The 20,645-nt window shown below is 34.2% G+C and overlaps 1 protein-coding gene across 2 annotated transcripts in view; it reads right to left on the bottom strand.

Annotated features, from left to right (window-relative positions):
* Window positions 1–20,645, bottom strand: part of MGAT4C (MGAT4 family member C) — a 147,333-nt gene that overhangs the window by 45,468 nt on the left and 81,220 nt on the right. The window contains exon 1 of one of the 2 annotated variants that reach the window (XM_045553287.1): window positions 7,529–7,773. The exons of the other annotated variant lie outside the window; for it this stretch is intronic. The gene's annotated coding sequence lies outside the window, so the exon portion shown is untranslated. Of the gene's footprint in view, window positions 1–7,528; window positions 7,774–20,645 lie in introns of those variants that run through there. 2 annotated transcript variants of the gene reach the window in all.

Here is a 20,645-nt window from a genome sequence, read left to right as displayed (position 1 = left end):
ATATTGGTGTGGATAACAATTTTTTTGGATATGACCCAAAATCATAGGCAACAAAAGCAAAAATAGACAAATGGGATTAAATTAAAAAGCTTCCTCACAGCAAAGAAAACAGTTAACCAAATGAAAAGGTAACCTATGGAATGATAGGAAAAAATTACAAACTGTATATTTGATAACAGGTTAATATCCTAAATATATAAAGTACTCAACCTACTTATTAGCAAAGAACCAAATAACCCAATTAAAAAATGGGTAAAAGACCTGAATAGACATTTCTCAAAAGAAGACACACAAATAGACAACAGGTATGTGAAAAGATGCTCGATATCACTAATCAACAGAGAAATGCAAATTAAAACCATGAGGTATCAACTTTTGTACCCCCATGAAGAGCTGAAATTAAAAAAAAATAATAATTAAAAATAATATAGTATGAACACACTTTGACTACTCTGCTGAGTCACAAGTCTAGGTAGATAGAAGTTAGATATATACACATAAAGATAAATATACCAAGATTATATCTCACAAAACAATTTTGAATTTTTTTAAGTTGTGTTGATATCAATTTTGTAACATAAGAATGTGTTAAGAATAAAAGAGAAACCAAAAAAAAAAAAAAAAGATAAAAGAAGGCCGGGCACGGTGGCTCACGCCTGTAATCCTAGCACTCTGGGAGGCCGAGGCGGGTGGATCGCTCGAGGTCAGGAGTTTGAGACCAGCCTGAGCAAGAGTGAGACCCCCGTCTCTACCAAAAATAGAAAGAAATGATTTGGACAGCTAAAAACCTATATAGAAAAAATTAGCTGGGCATGGTGGCGCATGCCTGTAGTCCCAGCTACTTGGGAGGCTGAGGCAGTAGGATGGCTTAAGCCCAGGAGTTTGAGGTTGCTGTGAGCTAGGCTGACGCCACAGCACTTACTCTAGCCCAGGCAACAAAGCAAGACTCTCTCTCAAAAAAAAAAAAAAAAAAAAAAGATAAAAGATAACAAGTATTGGAGAGGATATGTAGAAAAGGGAACCCTTGCACACTGTTGGTAGGAGTGTAAATTAGTACAACCATTATGGAAAACAGTTCCTAAAAAAATTAAAAATAGAACAACTAGGTGTTCCAGCAATCCCACTACTGAGTATATATCCAAAGGAAATGAAATCAATATGTCAAAGAGATACCTGCCCTCTTAAGTTTATTGCAATGTTATTCATAATAGCCAAGAAATGGAGTCAAACTAAGTATGCAGCAATGGATGAGTAGAAAAGAAAATGTGATATATATACACAGTGAAATTAAGCCGGGCATAGAAAGGCAAATATTGCATGCTTGCACTCATATGTGAGAGCTGAAAAAGTTGAACTCATAGAAGTACAGGAGAATAGAATGGTAGTTACCAGGGGTTGGGGTAGAGGTGGGGTATTAGAGAGATGTTTGTCAAAGGATACAAAACTTCAATTAGACAGGAGAAATAAAAGTTCAAGAGATCCATTGTACAGAAAGAGATAAATACTTGAGCTAATGCATATGGTAATTAGCTCAATTTAGCCATTCCACAGTATATTCATATCTTAAAACATCATGTTGTACATAATAAATATATCCAATTTTTATTTATCAATTTACAATAAATAAATAAATTAGTCAAAAGATGAAATAAAATGATAACAAAAACAACAACAAGAACAAAAGCCAGAAACACAGTGGATTTCTGTTTGCTATGTCTGCCTAGTCCATAGATCCACCAGAAGTAGTGTAGTTCTCTCATCTGGATAAAAAGACAATTTCTGGAGAAATACATTCAGTGCACAATCAGAAAATGAAAAAATCTTGGTTTAGAAGGAGTATTTTCCTTCACTAAATAATCTAGAATTTAACATCCCATGAAACAACTGTGTTTTTCTTCGACAACCTTATCTCAATTTTTTTTTTATTTCGAAGTATTATGGGGTACAAATATTTTTGGTTACATGGATCAATTTTTAATTAAATATCAAGGATTGTGATTATTTAACATCTTTCTGATCTCTTAGAATATAAATAAGACCCAGTTTATTTTGGTGCAGAATTGTATCCCCAGAGTTTTGCCCAGAGTGAATGTTCAAATTTTTTCTTCAAGGATTTTCATAGTTTTCATTTTTATCTAGCATATTCCAACATAATAATCCTCAACAATGTTTAAGGTAAGAGTGAGATGATTTATTCAAACTACAGCAACTCATCATAAATTTACATAAAGCACTGTGTTAGAAACTGGGTGATACCAAAATGTCTAAGATTAATTTCTGGGCCTCAGGGAATTAACCATTTGGTTGAGTGAATAAGCTATATGCATAAAAATAATATCAAATGTGAAATATTAAGTGGCAAGAGAATATGTGAGCTGTAATTGTACATCTACATTAGATGCACAATAAATGAAAGGGCATTACTGATAAAAACTAACTATATGAGTAAATACATTAACATCAAAAGAGTCTATAACCATAAAGCATATTAGTGATGTTAAGGATGATGCAGCTTAGAATGAGTGACAAGAGACCACCACCCCTATTTAGAAGAACCATCTAAACCTAACTCTCATCTATTTACCTATTTACTCTTTGTGGTAGAAGAGGGCACAGTTCCCATGAATTGAAAGGATAAGCCTTTAATACTCATGTTATTATAACATTACCAGAAGTATATGAAAATGTTTCTTTTCTCACATTCTAGCTGGCAGCTAGGTACTTCACACTTGTTAAATCTTTACCGACCTAAAACGAGTGAGTGCAGGGGAAGAAGGTTACTTGTTTTCGTTTGATTTTTACTTGTGAATTAAGTATCCCTTTCATATCTTTATTCTCTCTTCTCTAGGCATCATCCTTTTCTCCTTCCCCTGTTCCTCAATTTCTTTGCTCAGCCCCTGGCATCCTCATCCAGGCTATGCAAATGGAAGTGGAGCAGATAGTCATTTTCAGAGAAAAACAGCCATTCATTCATATTCCCTAGCTAAGTAAAACGGTTGCTAGTTGTTACCCTCAATTGCTTAGCTATATCACTAGTTTCAACAAATAAATTTCTTAAAATAATGTTTCAGACATTCTTCCAGAAAATTTTAATTAGTATTCACTAAAACCTTTATTTTGCCAATAATTCATTAACTCTGTTATATCTAATTTTGATGTCATTTAAAAATATTTTAACTTAAAAACATATAATATGTGAAATAATATATTTAAAGCAATAACATAAAAATTAAAAGCTAAAAAAAGCAAATAAACATGGTAAGACTGGGAAAAAAACTTCTGAATTTTCTTGATTTTAAAACAAATTGATTTTCCTTAAAGCTAATAACAAATTAGTTAAATTTGTATCATTTTTCTTTTAAAAACATAGGATTTACTTTCTATTTCATAGACCTCAAAAATCCTTTAAATTTACAGATTCCATTCTGAAACTATGGAAACTCTATTATTGTTTTTTATTATATCAATGAAGATTTAGGTTCTTACATCTATTCAACTACCTACCTTTCTCCCTTTCTTCCTTCCTTCCATCTTTTTTTTTTTTTTTTGACAGGGTTTCACTGTGTCACCTAGGCTGGAATGAAGTGGTGCAATCATAGCTCACTGTAACCATAACCTTGAACTCCTGGGCTCATATGATCCTCTGGCCTCAGCCTTCCAGTAGGAAGTTGCTAGCTCTACAGGCACATGCCACCATGCCCAGCTATCTTTCATTATTTCCATCAGTCACACTAATGCATGGCTATTTTTTTTAGGACTGTATTTTACTAAATAACAGGTGATTTTTGTTTGCTTGTTGATTTCTTTCTTTTTTTTTTTTAATAAATAACTTTCCAATGGTTACAACTTATTCAAAGACCAATGGGACTTTTTAAAAAGTTAAATTGAAGTATGAAAATGGGAGATTTGGCTAGGAGTATTCCCTTGATGACTCATTTTTGTTTAAAGCCCTTAAATTTTTGTAAAAAATTACTACTTGATGTGGACTTTCACAGTCTTTCAATGCTTGCTGAAACCAGGAATGTTAAAGCCACAAATTCCAAGAGGAACCATATAGTCAAGCCCAGGAGAAAGATAGGGAGTCCACTGATAAGTCTGGGGTGGAAGAAGAGGGAGTAACAGCTGAAATTAGTCTTTTGTGAAATGATGACATGTAACAATGACATTGGGGAAAAGTTATGAATTAAGGAAAAAATTTTCTATATTTTCTCATTATAACTTTTGCAAGCTCTCCTTTCTACTCCAAGCATTCAGTCTTCAAGTAGTGTTTCTGTTCTCACAGCACCTACCGTTTTGGGCTTTCCAGTACATCCCTATCCAATTCTATTAGTAAATCAGATAACTTTGCTGCCAAAATAATGTCCTAAAATGCAAACCCGATCAAATTACTCTTGACTCTGATCTCTTTATTGGTTCCTTATTGTTTGATTAAATGCATTTTTAGCCATATATTTTTCTCCCACCAAGAATTCTATGCTGCAGCCACAGTGAACTACCTGTCATTTTCCCAAACATATTTCATGTGAACTTTCATGCTTCAGTTCCTTTGACTATATATTCCATTTCCCTAGACAAAACCTTAACTGTCACCTCTGCAAGAATGTCTGGGACCCCTGCAGCAACATTGGTCATTTTCCCTTTTTGGGACTACAATTAGTGGACTAACTACATCTTACTGCAGTCTTTGTGTGAATGTCAATATCTACCCAATGCTGTAAACTAAAGGGCAGAAATCATAGCATATCATCTTTGTGTTTGGAATATAGTATTCAATAATTGTTTGCTAAATGATTAATATAACGAATTTATATGGCATTTTCCCACTAACTGGAGCTTTTCAGAGAAATACTTTGACTCAACAAGATTTCTCTAGCAGACAGAATTTTTATGCACTGCTCTTTGAGGAAGTACTTTTGATTTGGTAGCTATTTCTGGACATCTAAAATAATATATTATTATAGATATACTTAATGTAAGAGCTTTTTAAATCTAGATTTTAACCTACATTGCCTCACTTCTTCACCTACTAATTAAAAACAAACTTTTTGGATTTTTATAAGAGAAAAGAGGCTGTAAATAGTAATACAATCAAATTGGAAAGCCTCATGAGAAAGATGGTAGCTCTCTTTCTGGCCATTTCTTTGAGTAGTTTGTGTAAATGGTATAAATCCCCCCAAAATCTATCAAAACATTTTATAGCATGCCAAATAAAATTTTCAAACTCCTCTCATGACCTCTTTCAGCAAGAAGAATGAACTTGATAATATGCTAATAGTGAGAAATATTTTCCCTAGTAGTTTACATAATATTCAATAGGGCTTACAATCAAGTATGCTTTAAAATTTATAGTTCTTTAAATTCAGAAAATGCTTTAAATATATTATTTTCATGGGTTCCTATAATTGTCTTATGAAGCAAGTACAATAATCTTTAATATTATCTCTTTCATATTAGAAAAGCGAAACCACAGGAGATTTGGTAACTTCCCCAAGGCAACAAATATAATATATATCTTATAGGTTTGAATTGAAATTAATTCAGGGTTTATAATGTACAAAAATGTCTTTCTGACTTTTATTTGACAGCCTTTTCACAATTTAAATAAAAAGGTAAGAGTTAATTCAACTCTAACAAAACATGTTTAAGCATATAATTTAACATTTTATTTATCTTTTAGATGCAAAAAATATTATATTTTCAAGTTTTGCCCTCAAATTCTCCCCCCAATTCCAATCTTACTAATAGACAGTCTTTAATTTATGCACAGCATTTACATAGGTATCTACATTGTTTTTTACGGATACCAATCAATTTAAAGAACATAACAATTTACACAAACATCTTATTCAATTCATATGCTATGACATTGCATTTTCCGGGAAGATTTAAGATGACTTCCAGTGTTTACACTAGCCCTTTCTTCATCATTTATTCATCTCTTTGTTCACATATTTGTTTATTTCTTCTCCCTTCAGAAGGAATCATAATTCTCTTGAGGACCTAGGCTGAGATCAGTGTTCCCAGTTTCCTTTCTGCTGGTTGGAAACTCACCTTCCTCTTCTATTCTTCTGTGAGACATAGCTCTTCCTACCTTTTCCCTCCCCCCTTCTGGAAGATACAACCCTGCTGTAGGGGCAGAAAGTCTGATGTGGCCTATGTAACTGATAAAGGTAATGTAGTCTGTGATAGCAAGATATATTTACTTTTTTAACTCAGAAGCAAAGTGTGAAACTTCAATTTGAGCTGATTACAATGAACTAAAATGAGGAGGGTCTGTCCCTTTGGTTTCTGCTCCTCTCACTTGTCCATTTCTCTGTGTCAAGAACACCAGAGCAGCAGCCCCTGAAAAGGACTCTAATACTATATAAAGTAAGTTTTCAGCCCCACACTGGCTACCTCATGATGCATATCAGCACACTGAAACTAACCAAAAGAATGGGAGACGAATGTCTGGTACAGAATGAGAACAGAAATAAGGTAGAAAGAAAGAGAACAGACACCAAACACTTTCTTTGAAAACTTTTTTTGTTCTTAATTTCTTAGAGAGAGAAATACGCATCTATCTACCAAGAATAATTTAGTTAGGTATAATATAAAATGAAGACTAGAGCTTCAGCTTTTCCAAAGGAATTAGAGACTAGGATATGACAGACCAATTTGTAGCTCAATGCCTCTAATAAGCTTTCTGAAATGAAAGGTAGGCATCTAGGCAAATTGACCTCATCTAAGTTGTCACTTCATTGAAAGAATAAAGAATCGTTTTTCCATTATAGTATTTTTCCAGGGACTCCAAGTCTTATTTATTTATCTGTTTGTTTGTTTATTTATACCAATGGAAAATATTTAGGTATTCTTCAAGAACTTTCACAAGTATTTCACAAAATTTTAGAAAACAGAAATGGCCTGTGCAGTTTAAAATCTATCTAGTTGTTTACTCATGCAAAATGCCTATTATATCTTACTTTATAGTCGGCCATTTAATGACATCATGATGGAATACTCGCAATACAGTACAACCTAGAGAGTCCAATAAAATAGAAATGTCATTCATGTAATCATAATTAATAGGTCACCTTTCACTATAAAATCCCATCTTAGGAATTTTAATTTGATCCAGGCTTAAATTGAGAAAATGTATAATCACCCAATTTATAGCTGTTAAAGTAAAAGTGAGAACACAAAATGACTTAAGAAAAGAGATAGAAACATCGATTGCTTGAATTCTTTTTTTTGTGATGTCAACTTATATTTTTAATATACACAGTCAATATATATATTCAACTTATATTTTGAAATTGACACACACATTAAATCAGAATAATAAGAGTAATAGGAGAAATTTCCTAATATTTACATACCCAGGACATCACATTTTTCTAGGGATCACTTTGATAAAGCATTAGAATCTATGGTTTCTACAAATGAGAAGTCTTATGTAAAATGAAACCATTACATAAAACAGGATTTTAAATGTGATTATCATTGCTACTTTTAACTAGCTTGGGTTCTGTATCTTCAGAAGACTTACCTGCAGAATTCAGTCCTCAAAAAGATTCATTTCTTCTTTCAGGAAGTAGTTTTGTAGGGAGTGAAATCCCTGGTTTGAACAAGGATGACAAAACAAATCCCTTGGTGGACAGACATTTCTCAGTGCTGCTGGGGGATGGGGTTGGCCAGGAAAATTCCACTCCAGAAAGTAAGAGAGGGAAGGGGCATTTCATGTGTTTCTTGAAAGAAGGTATGGGGAGGAAGGACATCCTTTTCTCATACAGGTTTCCCCATTGTTCTATTCCCATTATTGGCCTTCAACACGGTGATGGGGAAGAAAGCCTGCGTCAGGTGCTTTACTTTGAAGTAAATAGACAGACAGTGAAAATGCAAATTGCCAAAAGCTTCTTTAGTGTTTTTTCCACTTTTGAGGATACTGGACCATCAGTTCTCTAACAAAAAGCATGTAAAAGGTAGCTAGTTTTGTTGTCATTGTCATTGTTCTTAGTTTGCTTTTTCATTTATTGTTATAGTTCAGTCATTAAGTTTCTGATGAAGCTTTTGTACTTCACTTTCAGTGGTTGCATTTTCTGATTCTAAGGATTCATTCTTGCTTGGAAGAGTTTTGATGTAAGTCATAACTACTTTTTATTTGCTTAAATAACATATATAGATAGATATAAATATACATATTTATATATAGTGTGTGTATACACACACACACATACACACTTCTAGGAAATTCCTCCTTTTTTCTCTGTGTGAAGGCTTGAGATAATCTAATTTACAGGTGAGCTGGATCTCTGGGTTTTATAGGTTATTGAGGTATTCTCTTTACTATTCCAGCTCTTCGTGCCTCTGAAGATCTCTCTCCACTTTGCTGCCCTGCTCCCAGTCACCTGTAGCAGTGTAGTAGAGGAAAGTCCAATAAGGTTTGGTATGAGGCTTTGTCTTCTCTTTATTGCAAACTTTATCAGACCATGACCTTTCACTTGGTGAAGTCCCTCCGTAAGAGTTGGTTGATAGTACAGAATTGCCTTGTGAGAGAGATTCATCGGAATTCTAATTCACCACTCCAACTCACATGTGGCCATTAAGTTTGTTAAAAATTGAACTGGTTCCTCCTTATTCCTCAGACAGATCATCTCTGTCTGCTGCAGTGCCTTCAGGGATGAAAACAGTCATAAGAGTCTTTTATTATGAGAAGGGTTCATTGTTTTCTGGAATTTGGTGATTTAATTTTGAGCCTTCAGTTCTCTGTGGAGTTAAAAAAATATGATGCTATAGTGTATCTGGCTTATTCTTAAGTATTCTTTTAATAAGCCTCTCCCCATAAAACTCTTCCTTTTCTCTTGAATGATGACAATCCTACCTACAAATAGAGTGATTCAAGTCAAAGCTAAGATAATATAGATTTACTCCTCAAATACTGCGTTCAGTAGCACTGCTGATCCTTCCACAAGTGACTGGGTTAATAGCACTCCTCACTAGAAAAAAAATAAAGTATATGTATGAGTTTTAGATTTTACTTAGTGTATTTGTTTGAAACCCAATATCTGCACTGAAAAAGTCTCCAATTTTAATACTCTATGTACATGGCACTAAGAGGGAAATGAACCATGTGAACTATGGGAGATTGGGTAAGAAAATGCATCTCACTCTCTGTTGATGTCTACTCTATCCTTCTAGTCCTCCAGGCCAATTAAGTCAAGCTTAACTTTATCTTAAGATCCACATCCAATTTATCAGGAAATTGTCCTGGCCTCACCTTCAAAATACATCCATTATATAACAATAGCTGGCTAAAACTACTGCTAGCACCTAACCTTGCCTCCTCCCCAGTCCCCCAATCTATTCTACATAGAGTAACTAGTAGAACTTATTAAAATGAAAGTCATGGAATGAAGTTTACCTACACAAAATCTAATAATAATTAGATTTCAAAATAAATGCTAATTACAACCGTATAAAAGGTCCTCCTTGATCTGGACCCTGCCTTGATCTCATCATCTCCTTCAATAGCAGCCACACTGCTTTCCTTGGTGTTCTATGAACAGGCTGGTGAGGTTCCTAATGTAGGAACCCTACACTTGTTGCTTTTTTTTAAAAAAAAAAAAATCTTCTAAATATCCCCACGGTTCTAACACTTATTCTGCTTCAAGTTACTGTTTAAATATAATCTTCTTGACAAAGTCTATTCTAACCATTAAAACTATAAGTTCTTCCTTACAAACACACATTCAAAAATCCCTGAACTTGACTGATCTATTTTTTTCTTCTTTATAGCATTTATCATCTTCTAATATACTGTATAATTACTTATTTATTATTTATTTTTTGTCTTCTCACAATAGATTGCAAACTTTATAAGAACAGGAATCTTTTCTTTCTTTATTCACTTACAAGTACTTGGTAAATAATAGTTACAAAAGTATTTGTTGAAGGAATGAATCAACAGGGAGAAAAAGGGTAGTCTACTATTCTACCTTTTGGTATATTGATTCAACCAAGATATTCAGCAACAAATATTTGTTCTTCTTAAAGACCTTAAAGTTCTCAGAAAAAGAAATTGTTCTCAAATTTCAACTTTAGTATAATTTGATGGCCTACATGAAAATTTTCCTTGGTAATATTTATTTGTATAGATAGCAATAGTTTTTATGGGTTATGGCTTTCTCTTTCAATAATTTTTAATGAACTGGGATTTCAAAGCTCTATTTCTAAAGAGAGTTTTAGAAAAATAATAAAATTTTATTAGATTACACAGGGATATACTAATCAGGACACATGTAGATTAGTTACCCTCCTACCATTTCCATAAGCAATCAGATTCAGAATCCTAATTTTGAACTGAGTTCTAATAATGCAGTTAATTATTAATTTTAAGAAAAGTTAACCAAAAAAGAAGAAAATTCATTATTTTGCTTAAGAAAACAAGTTACTGATTTGCCTGTTCAAGAGTATGTGGTGTTTCTAAACAAGGATGAGATCAAGATTATCATGTAGAAGATTATCTTTTACTCTAAATTGAAACTAAAGAAGAAATTCAAAGCTTATAAGATAATACAGATAGTTCCAAGGTAAAACTCCAAATTAATATTACTTTTAAATGTATAGTCAGGCAATGGAGAATATGACATGACAAAGCACAAAGAGAGTAAGGAAGTTCACTCAGTCTTATTAAATTCATTGTGAAAATACTGCAGCAAGAAACTATTTGATTTTGGGAGAACGTAGGAAAGTACCAAGGTATCTTGGGAATGTGTGGACATGAGAAAAATATAGATCTAAAAGGAAAGTCAAAGCTAAAAAATGTAATCCTGTTTAGAAGGGGAAAAAAAGCCAAATAGGCACTAGAAAGCAAAATCCAGAGTATCAAACAAGACAGAAAGATTTCATTGAGATAGATCCAACTGTTTTATTTTTTAAAAAAATAACACAGCTATGTAAATAATTCATAAAATGTGTTTTGCAGTTGGCTTATAACAGCATCATTTAGGCCATTAAATATTTATTAACTTTACTTCTGGCTATCAACAGGCAATAATGGTTAAATATAAGTAGCTCTTGCAAGGGCTGCTGGGTTGTGCAAATCCAGGGAGCACATTCTATGCACGTATAACACTGTGTGAATGACTTCTTTTCTCGTCAGATAATGTGGTAGCAATGTCACTCACTATGTATCATGGCTTTACATATATTAATTTATTTAATCATCTCAATAGTATAAGTTAGGTATTTTTATTATTATCACATTTTAAATATTTGAGGAATAAAGCATAAAGCTAACTAACTTGCAAAAGTAAAACAGGCAATATATGTTGGATCCAGTATTTCAATGCAGGAAGTCTGTCTTCATAATCAGTGTTCTTAACTAGGACATTATTCTGCCTCTTCAAAAACAATAATTATTGAATACCTTCAATTTTAGGGCACTAGTCTTAGTCCTGGGAAACAGCAATGAACATAAAAGCAAATCTCTTGTTCTCATGAGCTTTTATTTCTGTGAATGTAGTATTCAGACCATAAGTTAATAGTTAATGCATAAGGTGGTTTTTGCATCCCAACCACTGTCAAAGCTTTTTACAAATATTAACACATTTAATCCTCAAAACCACCCTATGAAAGAATTACCATTATTATCTTTCTTTTACAGATGAGAGAACTGAGGACAGTAGTGTTAAGTGACCTGCCCAAGGTTACAGAGCTAGAAAATAGCATCTCCCCTACTCTCACATAGAGGACTGTCACTAAACTAATTATACAGAAAAGACTTTCTGAAATAAACTCAGATCTTTTCTTAGAAATTCTTGATTTTTTCTTATTATCTGTGTTTTCATTCTCACCGCACTCAACCATATTTTGTTGTTGCTATTGTTGTTTTCCACATAGAAGAGGAGAAATGATGTAATTACAAATAAGCAATGATAAAATAAAAGAGACAAATACGTTTGGGTGTACAAGATGTATCTGTATGTATATTTCTATCTCTATTTTCTATCTCTATTTCCATTTTAGATAGATACACACAGAAAGACATGACACACATGCATTCTTTCCTTTTTTAACCTCATAGATTTGAACAACAAAGCAAGAGACAGATGGAAGGATGTTTGGACAGATGGACAGATATTGATTAGATGGGTAAGTAGATAGGTAGGTAAATGGGGGGGAGAGAGAGAGTGGAGGAGAAAGAGGAAGAGAGAATAAAGGAGGAGGGAGAGAGAAATTTACAAGTTGAATAAAAGAAATATATAACTGAATAGAATCAAAAAGTAACTGTGCCAATATTTCTACCCTCTTTTGTCATGTGATAATGAATTTATTTGAATTATATAGCTTATTCAGTCCTCACCCAAGTGGTTTTCTTCTTGCAGAAGAAAAATTTCTGAGATTCCTTACTCTCTCCCTGGTGTTTCATATTGTTAACAGTATCATGATTTTGGAAGATCTGAGAGGACTAGGAATTACATTTCCATTCCCTTATACAATGTACACTTCAAAACAAGTCCATATGAAAAGATAAAAAAAGTCAGTAATTCATTTTTTGCTGACTCTAAGGAATCGTAAGAAACATCAAAGGGACTTAGAGTATTCATCTACTCAAATGGCAACACTGACTTTTTTCTACAAAAATATGGATTATTCTACAACATACAGACTCCAAGTGTTTATTGATTATGACATATTATTCAGTAATGGAGACGTAAAAATAAGTATTCTCAATGAATACTTTTGCTAATTAAGTTCTTGAGATTTATGTAAATGATTCTCATTGATTAGAAAATATTTTTGTAGAAATGAAATTTCAGTGGACCCCTTTAGTACAAGTGAGAAATATGTATTCCATTATGAGAATGAAATATTTTCTCAAATTAAAATTTAGCAGATAGCCCAGAACTCTCATTTCAATTATTATTTCCCTTTTAAAAACATAAAAGCAGGAGTTAACCTTGGTTATTTTAGTTTCTGAAACTAATAATTTATATGTCTACTCAGTTTAAACTTCTGACTCATATTCCACAGTGGAGGTCAATGTAAACATACATCTCTATTCTGGACTCTATCATTTAATTCAGTAAGAGACAAAAGACAAATTGCTTATTGGTGGACATCAGCTATTTTGATTTTAAATTTTAATTTGCATTTAATTTTTTAAAATTATAAATTATCTGTTTCTGACAAAACAGTTTTGGGTCAAATATCCATGTTCTTTTTTCTTCTGCAGACTGAAAACACCCAAAGGAAGTTGCACAGGGTATTACCAATCCACCAGGCCTTAGCCTGATGGTCTTGTTATCCCTATTTTTTCAACCCTGTTCTACCAACCTTGCCCATAGCAAAATAGCAAGGTATGATTTTAACAGTTCTCTTAAAAGCTGCCTTTCTCAAAATGATTTCCCAATTGACATGAAGACATCACAGTGAGCTACTAAGGGCACTAGTTCTCAGACATTTTTCCACTCCAGCGTACCTGAAAAATAGCACATAATTCTCTCAGTAGTAGTGGTAAAGCAAGGATATTCTAAATGATAAGGAGTAGATGCCCTGAAGGGTTAGGTTTGTAAAACGGTGAGGAAAATCTGACATGCATGTTCTTACCACTTTTAATTATATTAATAGAATCTATTTTTAAAACTACAAATAAGCACTTGAACTCATTTTATTGATATCTTAATTGAACTTCTTTTCTAAATTAGTCCTAGATGATAGCAGGGCTCAGATGGAAGACCCCACTAGATGGAAGAGGTTTAATAAGGAAAATATGAGGTAGAAAGGCACTGTTTTCTTTGAGAAGAAGAGATTAATGTTGTTACAGTCCTGGGCACAGGTGGCATGCCCTAGTTGACAGGAGTAGCATTTGTATATTGTGTACCTAGTCAAATCCAGGCATAGAGGTGGTACTTAGTTAATATTCTTTTCAAATACATTAGAACAGATGAATTCACTCAAGGAAATAAAAGAGCACAGAGAACAACCTTAGATTCTCCTAGAGTTGTAAAGGACCCAAGAGATTTTCTTCCTTATTATTCCATTTCAGAGTTCTGTCTAGATATAGCCAACATCAAGGCAAAGTGAGAAAATCTTACTTGACTTGCTGAAAGTTCATGCCACAATCTTGAATGCTGGACTATGAGAGCAAAAGGACAAGGTCAAACTATGACTCAAGAACATTCAGAAGTCTCTTTAAAATATCTAAGGGCACCTAATGGTGATCATTAAATAGCACTGTATAGTATGCTGTTGTCTGATAGGCGGATAGGGGCTGGAATAAGAGTTAGTTCTATATTCAGCAAGAAAGTGAGAATTTCCTTGGAAAAGCACCCTGAAAACATTCCTATGTACTCAAAAACTATAGAATAAGTGATTATGTATATACGTTTAAACAATAAAATGTATAGGTAAATGGATTTATGTGATGTGTATGTAAACATAGTATATATAAAATATGCACTGTAATTACAATTATATTTCTGTTCCTTTAAACACTAGAAATGTTTAAGAATAAAGTGAAACGGACAGTATGATAGCAGATTTACAGTTCTCAACTCACTCTCACTCAGGTTGTGCTCACTGAAAGGAATGGCTAAATCATCAGCTTGCTCTCTCTCTCTCTCTTTCCTATCTTCTTCCCAGTTTTCTTTTTTTCTTTCTAGTTGATTCCCTACTCCACTCCCACCCAGAAGGGCTCAGAAGTTCTCCCTACTGTATTGTCAGGTCCTTTTCGCCGGGTTGTCATAGCTAAGATCTATCATGCCTTGAGTCTTGAATACGATTACCTGTCTAAGCTTCCAGATCCTTCCTTACCAGGAGTGACTTACATTGCCAGTGCTATGCTGCCGTGCCATTGTTTGACTCCTGTTGTCATATATGCTGTAGACAAGGTGTTTCTTCCTTACCAAAGTGTGAGATGTGTTTCTCCTCTTTTCATTTTCTTCACTTCCTGCCCATTTTTTTGTTTGTTCGTTTTGTTTTTTGGCATTCTTCCACCTGCTATATTTAAATATTCTGGCTTCAACTAAAGTGACTGCTTTGCCTCACCCAATTCAACTTATTTCCTTTCACTGGGAAAGCAGTTATATTTATTGTTCTGGGTGATTTATTTGTTTTGTTTTATTCCTTAGTAACTAACTTCAGCTTTTATCACACACTATGTTTTATATTTTTCATGTTTCCATTTTATTTTGATTATTATAGAAAATAGACCACATATTTTCACACTGGAAATGATCAAATAGAACATTCAAAAATACTCGGAAATATAGAAAGTGCTATTATAGCAGCAGCAGGAGCTTAAAAGATCACCCCACCTGTTTGTGCTTCAATCTGGTTATAAAAATATGTCAGAGAACATACACGCACGTGCACACACACACACAGTGCCATGAATTCAATTGGTATCAAGACATTGCAACCATGTCTATTTCTGTAACAATGGCAGGTGGTTGGAGTTAGATAGTCTATTCAAAATTGGTAGGTATGGAGAAAAAGAAAGAGGGGCTTATTAATTGAGAGGAGGACATATTCAAATTAATATGTTACCCTATAAAGCTAGCTTCCCAGTGTGAGTATGATTAAAAACACAATTATGATTTTCCATTACCATAAAACATTTTTGGGTAACAAAATTAAAGTATTTAATTTTTAGAATAAGCTTATGCTATCAGCATGGAAATATCTGATTTTTTTAAAAAAAGATTACATATTAAGTCAAGGCTACAAATAATGCATATGTTTTATAAGCATTTAAAATAAAGAATAAATATAAAAAAATGAATGACATTTAGTTGATGTGAATAGAAATCGCCATTGTTTCTGTGTGGTCCAAGGGAATATGAACAGAAGGAATGTGCACTTTAATGTAAAATAGTTTTAGCATTCCATATCTGAGAGAACATACTTGGTTATTGTGGATAAGAAAGCAATAGTAGTGAAATATAAATAGAACACATTTGAAAAGTTCCTGAATAATGGACTGTACTCCATAAACACATCCTGGCAACCTATAGACATTAAGGAACAATAATGAGTAGGCTTTAATTGTCATTGATTTCTTTTATGGTGACTTTTTGGGACAATGGAAGTCAACACAGTCAAAGTGATTTTAATATGAGAGTCTGAAATTTAAACCAGAGACAAATGTTCACTGTACAGAAATTTGGGATCTCATTTCAATCTCCTATAGATGCTGTTTATTATAGTATTACATTTATTTAGATAGCTTTATTTTTTGTCCACAGAAATTTACAAGTTCACCATGAATTCATTCTGAAATATTCAAAGAATAGTGTTCATCTAGCACGACTGATAACACTAGAGAACAATGTCTAACACAGCCTTTGGGACAGAGAATGGAGAATATTTATTACAAGCATTGAATGAGGTCTGGGGCGGACATCTCAGTGACATTTTGCACTACTGCTGTGAATGTAGCTTGTACATTGAGGCCTTGTTCAGTTGCTCAGTTACAGAAAGGACCAAAGATATCATGCTGATTTATAAAAGGAAAAAGGAAAAAAAAAATGTGGTGTAAATAAACAAGGTCAACTCTCTGGAAACATCCCCCTGTTGTCCTAAAACATAACATTGCTGAGTGTGACAGGCTATAGATCCTGTCTCATGAGATGAGGTGCAGAGGGTAGACAGCTGAAATGCTTGATTAAAGTCTTCATTTAAAAAGTCTACATTGTAAAGCATCTATGTTACTGAGAACAGAGGCATTACATAGCTCATTACACTTTGTGCAGTATACTGTCTAGAGACCCCTTGCCCAGTGGGAGCTCTTAATAACAGAATCCTTGGCAGGCATTTTTCTGCAGGGAAAGTATTTTTGTTGGAAACACTGTGAGTCCTGCATAGACACTTTATGAGAACCCTCTTTCAGAGGTGACACAAAGTGGACCACAGCACAGGATAATCAAAAGAGCACTACACTGAGAACCGGAAGATGGTATTTCTAATCTGGAAAAGCCATTAAACAAGCTATATGACCTTAGGTTGGCCTCAATTTCCTCATTTGCAAAATGAAGGCTTTGGATTAAACCATCTCTAAGGTGTTTTCACCTTGAAAATTCAATGATTCTTTTCAGCATTGCTATGTCTTTGTTTTCCCAGAGAGATGATTCCTTTGACTAACGGGGAATAACGTAAAAGTTTATACTGAAAAAGGAAATGGTAGGCAATAACTTATTTCTATTATTATATTTCTTCAGAGACAATCTGAAGCACATCTTTTTGTCAAATGTGAGATTTTCTTAAAAGAGATTTAGTACTAACACATATTATTCATGGTTTAGGCTTCTTCAGGGAAAAGAGAAAATAAACCCAGCACAATCGTAAATAGTAAATAGCAAGTTGTTAGTTTCAGTACAAAATTATTAAACAGAAAATCTAATGTAAGTGTCAAACTATTAAAAATTATATGATATATATTTAAAACTCTTCTCTCCAAAAAATATCTTTCTTTTGGGTTTATTCATTGTAAAAATTAGTGGTGTGGGAAAAATTGGAATGGTTTGGACAAACTCAAAGTTATTTTTGATTCTTCAATAGCAAAATAATTCTAACATGTTTTATTGATTTATACTCTTGTGTTTTTTTTATTCTAATCTTTTACCAAAGGAATAATTTACATTTAGGTAATCAGTGCTACTGGTAAGTGTAAAGATATTTATTTTCCAAGAGCATATAATATTTATATATTATATATATAATATAATATTATATATTATAATATAACATTTATATTTCTATAATTGTATAAAACCTATAATTGTTTATTTCAAAGACAACTCAATCTTACTCTACCCAAGAATGAACTAGAATTTTCCTTTCCAAGCAGCTTTTTCCTTGTCTCCTTTAATGGCACTATTACCTACCTGACATTCTAGTCAGAAGCTCCATGTCATCATAAACCCCTCTTTTTGCTTAATTGCCATCCACTGAATTGAAAACCCACAGTCAATTTTAACTCATTTATATATTTTAAATATATCTTCTATCCTTCATTTACAGGGTCACTAATTTATTTTAGACATTTGTACTTTCTCATCTGAACTAATTAAGGCCTTTAACTACCTGATCTCTTTGCCACTGGACTGAAGTTTCTCTAATTGATTCTCAATACTGCTGCCAGATTGCGTATTTCAAAATATAAAATGATTACAGTTTGGCTTTAAAGTGCTTAATGACTTATTATCACCTCCAGGATAAGATTCAGTTTTGTAGTACTGTGTACAAGGTTCTTTATGATCAGGATCTGGTCTGTCCCTCTTCCACTACCCCTCCTCTACTACCCTTCCTGCCTTTTCTTCACAATTACCTGTGCTCAGCTCACAATAACCCAGGAATCCTTACCAGCTGTGAATACAAAGGCAATCACAGTAATACAACTGAGGATGGGCTGTACCAGTTAACAAAGACCATTAATGGCTAGGACAGAAAGGATTCACACAGAGTAAATTATACCTGTGCTACATCCTGAATAAAAAGATCCTGGTGATGCTTTGGAGAGGTCCTTAAGGTCTTCTTGAACATCAATTTCCTGACTGCTGAGCAATGCCACGCCCCTGCCAAGGAGGCCCAGCCTGGAGGCAGGTGTATCCTCAAACTGAGGGGCCACCTTCCACCACCCCCAACATGGTGGCTCCTCCAGGCATTGAACACCCAACCCAGCCATCCCTCTTGGTATTTAGTTGTGTCTGGAGTGGACCTTAGGTGGTCCTGGATGATGGCCTCTGAATCATATCCGCCAACTATGTGCAACAATGTCACATTGCCACATACTATCCTATTGACTTTGTTCAAAGAGCCACCTGGCAAACATTCAAGAGGAAACGGGCAATCAGAAGTTATGGTAATCGGAGAATAGAGTCCAGCACATGTGGTGCACTTGGGTGGGCACTGGAGCAGGTGTAGCTTCTGTGAAGAGAGCTGTCATGTACGGTTATTTTGCATTTTTTTGTTCTCAAGAGAAAATCTCCAGGGAAAATGAGTGTAAAGAATTGTTGGAGGAAATGGGGAACACAGTTTTGGACATGAGTGATGAAGATGTTCATTTATTTAGTGATGACTCAGAGGAGTGCCATCCTAGTGGAGATCGTGGGGACAGTTCTGATAGCAGTTGCAGCCCACCGAGAAAAACTAGAACATTATATGCAGATCTTTTCAGTGGGAAGGGCTGTTCAAAATCGATTACTGAAACAACTGAAGCAGTTGTAGCCAATTTCAGTGAGAGTGATTCTTCATCAAATGTTTCTGAAGAACCTGTAGTGACTAGTGTAAGTTCTGTGACTTGGGATCCAGTGTCAGGAGGTAACATAAAGATTTTTGACTTTGTTGAAAGTAACTCTGGTGTTCCAACTAAAATTGTAGTAAATTTCCATGAAAAAACACCTTATGAATTTTTCAAATTCTTCATAACAGATGATGTTATTGACTACATGGTAAAGGAAACTAATATCTATGCAAGTCAGACTTTACAGAAGGGTAATATCAAACCCCTCTCTTGACTAAAAAAGTGGTACAATGTTACTTCTCAAGAAATGGATCGATTTTTGGGAGTATAGTTTTGGATGGACCTTAGCAAGAAATCAAGACTTCCAGACTATTGGTCAAAAAACATTTTGTATGACAATTAAGTGGAAAAGTTAATATCATGCAACCGCTTCAAAATGCTTCTGAGAATGTGGCATTTCTCTAACAATGAAGAATGTCCTCCTGAGGACCATCTTTTCAAGATGCAGCCTCTTCTTGATAGTCTTCTTGCAAGGTTTCAGGCTGTTGGAGTTCCAGATAAGGAAATATATATTGAAGAAACAATGGTACCATTTCATGGATGTTTGAGTTTTGTACAGTACACAAACAAGTGCCATAAATTTGGAATAAAACTTTTCAAACTTTGCCTAAAAGACCAGTTTACACCTGGAATGTGAAAGTTTATTGTGGGAAAGAAGCAAGATCTGTTTCTTGCTTTCCTGTTTCGTCCTCAGTTGTCATGAAGCTATTAGAAGGTTTACTAGATAGTGGACGTGTTTTATACACTGACAACTAGTACACCAGCGTCCGCCTACCTCATCGACTCCTTGATCGCTCTATGTATCTGGTGGCACACTGAGAAGTAACAGGAAGCTAAACCTGCCAGATGTAGTGAAGGTGAAGCTGAACAAGAACGAAGTAATTGCTCGAGAAAGTGACATGGGCATTGTTGTCCTCAAATGGAAGGCTAAGAGAGATGTGCTGATGCTAAGTACTATGCATGGTGAAGACACTAAAGCAGTTGAAATGAGAAAAGGTGTTGTAGAAAAACCACATATAATTATAGATTATAATACTTTGAAGGTGTTCATTGACCCTTCAGATCAACTGAAGTCATATTCATGTTCTTTGAGACGTGGCATAAAGTGGTTCAGAAAATTAGCAATAGAGCTAATCACAGGATCAGCTTTGGTGAACTCACTTGTTCTGTACAGAGTTGTGAACAAAAAGAAGATCTTGATCACAAAGTTCAAAGAACAAGTTTGCTTCAAACTGCTCCAGACAGATGAAACACCTACTGCAGTGCTGTCCCTCGCATTGCCATCTGTGACTTGTTCCCTCAGGAACATAGGCTCTGCCAGAAGATGTACTGTGTGCTATGAAAGAACACAAGCTGAGAA

The sequence above is a fragment of the Lemur catta genome, chromosome 6 (assembly GCF_020740605.2).
Source record: "Lemur catta isolate mLemCat1 chromosome 6, mLemCat1.pri, whole genome shotgun sequence".
Taxonomy (NCBI): domain Eukaryota; kingdom Metazoa; phylum Chordata; class Mammalia; order Primates; family Lemuridae; genus Lemur; species Lemur catta.
This window is presented reverse-complemented; position numbering and strand designations above follow the sequence as displayed.